The following is a 4,146-nucleotide window of genomic DNA, read 5'->3' as shown; positions in this document are numbered from 1 at the left end:
CATGGGTCTGACTTACATTAAGTGGTTGGACTTGGCGTATCATCATGTATTAATAATGCTTTTTTAATGCTTAGCACATTTATTAGAAGTCTGAAGATTCAGCCAGCTAAGGATCTGAAAAAACAAACCAAAAAAGCCCAACACCCCCCAGCTAACAAGATCTTCCAGGCTCCATCTAAAGAAGCAGCAGTGGCTGGGCTCTTCCTCACCCTGCTTTCCACAATGCAGAGGAACTAAAGAAGCGAAGAAAGTCACTGTTCCAAAACCTGAAGGATGTCAGTCTTCAAGCTTAGTAAACAGGAGCAGTAGCACTTATAGCCTGTTCTTTGATGATCTAATTAGCTTGGATGGTCTGATTACACAATATATGCCTTTAACAGAGAAAGAAATCTTAAGTTCATCGGGGATCTCTTTTCTCTGGGGAGAAAAGCAGTTCTGAGATAAAAGATTGTGGTGTGTGAAATACACCGAGTTAATGTATATGCCCTTTAAGGGACATCTTTGTTTTGACTCTGTGCAACAAACCAACATAGCCTGTGAGGTCTGGAAGGCCACAGACTATTCCTACTTTCATAGCAGTGCTCTGTTTGAAGCTAGTATTTCTGTTTGGGGTCTAAGCCACACTGAACTTGATCAAATAAACATCCTCCAAAGGAAACTGCCTTTGAACTATTTAACTCTTTGTTTGCACAGCAAACTAAAGCTGAAAGAACTGTAACAATTACTTTAAGACTTGTTGTGTCTTAACTGACTTATTTTCCAGTTTTTAAGTTACTGTTCATCAGGACTTCTCTTTTCTGGCAGAACTGACTGTGTTAGCACCAGCCAGTAAAATTGAAGTGGCACATAACCCTGTCTGAAAGCAGACTAGGTGGGGCTCATCCTCATACTTCAGGCATGCAGACTGTGACTGTCATGTTTTACAGTGTAAGTCTGCACAAATGATATTTAATCTACCTGATAGCACTGCACCTCAGAGATCCGAGCTCTCTCCTGAGCTGTGACATGTACCAAGACAATTTCTTCATCAATTCCAAGGGATCCTACCCTGCATTTCCTCCTTCTACAATACTACTGTGTCTATCATTTTCCTGAAATAGGGATGTTCTAAATTTCATCTCTTAAAATGTTTCAATTTTGTGTACATAAATAACCAATGGACAGAAAACAGAACCTCAGTAGCTTGGTAGTTGGAACCCCACAAGCAGGGAGGAAAGAGAAGCACCATCTTTAACATCCTGAACAAATGCTTTAACGCTGACTTGTGTAAAAGGAAGGAACATAACCGATACCAGAAATCTGGTGTTTCTGTTGCCAAACCCAAATGTAATCTATGGTATTCAGCAAACTCTATTTTTAGCCAGCGTATCTGCATTTCCACAAACTGTCATGGTTTTGGGGCTTTTGCCATGGAGAGAAAGGACCTTATATTATTTCTCCCATTCATTTTCTGGGGAGTCAGAAGCAGAAGTCTCTCTGGTGACCATCCCCAGTGTAGTGGGATGGTTACCTAAAAAAGGAGAGAATAGTTATTATTGTGTAGGTTCAATTAACACATGAGAACTATTAAAGAATGCATGTTCTTAGCCCCACTCACTGCTTTAAACCAGGAAAAAGTCCATCTTTGCATTTCAAAAAACAGAAGGCAAATAGAAGAGCCAAAATGATCAATTTTTAAGATAGCAACCTTGTCATCAGGGGAATTGGGGGAGAAGAGATGAGGAAAGACTGATTTTTGCATCTTTCATGTTGGCAACACTGCTGCTGCAGAGACCCTGGTAATTGCTGACACCAGTGGCACTTTGCCTGCTGGGAGGTTGAGAAAGCAAGGATTTGCAGACAGTCCTGATTTCCAATGGATTTCTCACAATCCACACAGCTTCCAGGAGCTGGAGGCCTTTAAGGAACGCTGTCTTCTTATTCCTCCCTGTTAAAAGTCTTGCAATGTCTACAGAACCACAAGACATGCTTATCTGAGATCATCTCTCACTTGAAACTGAAAAAAACCTACACCTCAATAGCTCATTGATGTGAATCAGTTGAGTAAAAACAACAGAGCATCAGGACTGAGTTTGAGAGCGAAGTTCCTGAACACCTCTGAAAGGGCTTTTTTTTTAACTCCTATTGGAAATACTAGATACAGCATCGTTTTTGTAGTTGTAGGAAGATTTACTATAGCTTAATATGCCAGAAGGCACAGGAAAGGATTAAACCATTTTGTTTTCTTGCAAGAGAAAGGTACTGACCACTTCTGAAATTCTGGGTTCTTGGGGTGAGGTGTGCCATGCTAGCTATGCAAGACAGTCAAACTCTGGCCTTGGACTATCTGCTTACTTCTCATCCCATAATTTTGTGAATAACATGAAACTGTAAAGATGTATTTTCAACTACTTTTATATAGGGAACATGCACAAATTACTGAAAAGTTTCTTTAAAAGCATAATGTGCAATACTGCTTTCCTTTGAGATAAAAAACCCCAACACCTACAAGACATTTGAGGGGAAAAATGACCCAAAGAAAGTTCTGGTAGCTTTCTCTCCTAAAGTTGGCACTGGTCATTCATGCACATGAGAAGGAACACGGGCTGTTTGTTTCAGGGCTATTTACAGTGATGATGAACTGACTCCTGAGTCATGAGCTCTACTGCCCTGTAACAAATTGAGATTTGTCTTTCTGCATGAAAAAATAAATCACAATTAATTCCAGAATTGTAGAAGTGACTGTAAAAGTGGCAAAGACAATTTATAAATTGTGTCCTGGTTTTTGGCATCTTCCCCCGTCAAAATCTCAGCCTAACATGTCTCAAGAATATACTGCATGGCAATATTTTAGGAGTTTCAGAAGTTGGAAGAAAACACAGAAAACTGGTTTACAGCTGAGAACTACAGAAATGTCAACTTTTAAAAACATGTTCCTAATTTCTAGCCTTCAGCAGACTCTATAAAGCCAAATTAGTCACGCTTCATCTTGTAGGTCTTTAAGGCTACAAGCATCAAACCAACTGAGAATTAGGGAAGTCGGAGTATTTGATGTTTAACCCTTTCAGATTAAAAAGCACTTGTGTCAGAAGCAGGCACACAGGGATAGTAACTGCCAGCACCTCCTTAACTTAAGCACAGGATTTTCCTGAGCTTTCAATATTAGACCAAAAATGAGATGAGTTTCTCCCCTTACCGTGACACCCATAAAATCACACGTCGAGGCGAGGGGAGTGGGGGCCCAACTGCTGAATCTGTGGGCAGCACAGCTGCATCTGGGCCCACAGCTGGAGGGCACAAGGACCATTCCTGGTGGTTGGCCCCACAAGGGGCCCAGCTCAGTCCTGGCCTCAGGCCAGGCCAACCACACCAACCCCGGGGCCTGGAGCGCTACAGTCTCCATTTCAAGAAAGACTAAGAAAGCTCCAGAGCATATTTGAGGGCTGAGCTGCACGCAGGAAGGTTTCCAGGTCTCATAAAGAGGGCAGATAGCATAGATGTGTCTCATTTGTATGTAAGAGGCTGGGCTGCCTTTTTTCCTTATCAGGAAATAGAAGATGAATTCAAGAATTTAGCTTCCACAAGGATGCTTGGGGGAGACAGAGACTGAATTAGGCTCAGGACATGCCCCGGAGGTTCTGGCACAGCTTGTTTAAGCAACAAGCCCCCTCCCAGCCACTCACTTCTCCCCTGGTGCCACCCCTTCTATTGTGCTAGCACGAAGTCCCTGGAGCAGGAGAGGGAAGCACAGCAGGGAACTGATCCAGCCAAAAAATACCCCCATAGGGAATTAAAAAAAACCCCGTTGTTTGATTTAGTTCATTGTGAATCTACAAAAATATGTGCTTTCTGACAATGGAGAGGGTGGCACACACAGAATACGATAGCTGAAACTAGGAGGGGAAGAGGAAGGGGCTGCTGGTGCTCAAGGTGGAACTGCCTTCAGAAGAGAACTTCTGTCCTCAGCAATAGCTGAGATACTCTTGATGATTTAGCACTGGTGTGTTCAAATGCGATAGTGTGGTCAAAGTATTCACTTTTAAAACAATGTATTTTTAATACAGTCTCTGGAGCATTTTTATAATAATATTTTTTCCAAGCTGTCTTCAGCTTTGAGTAAAAAATATGCTGAACTCTATTTTCTCCATTGACTGAAAATGATACATA

This window comes from Gallinula chloropus (genome assembly GCF_964237585.1).
Source record: "Gallinula chloropus genome assembly, chromosome: 14".
Lineage (NCBI taxonomy): Eukaryota > Metazoa > Chordata > Aves > Gruiformes > Rallidae > Gallinula > Gallinula chloropus.
The sequence above is the reverse complement of the archived record's forward strand: the minus strand, read 5'-3'. Positions refer to the sequence as shown.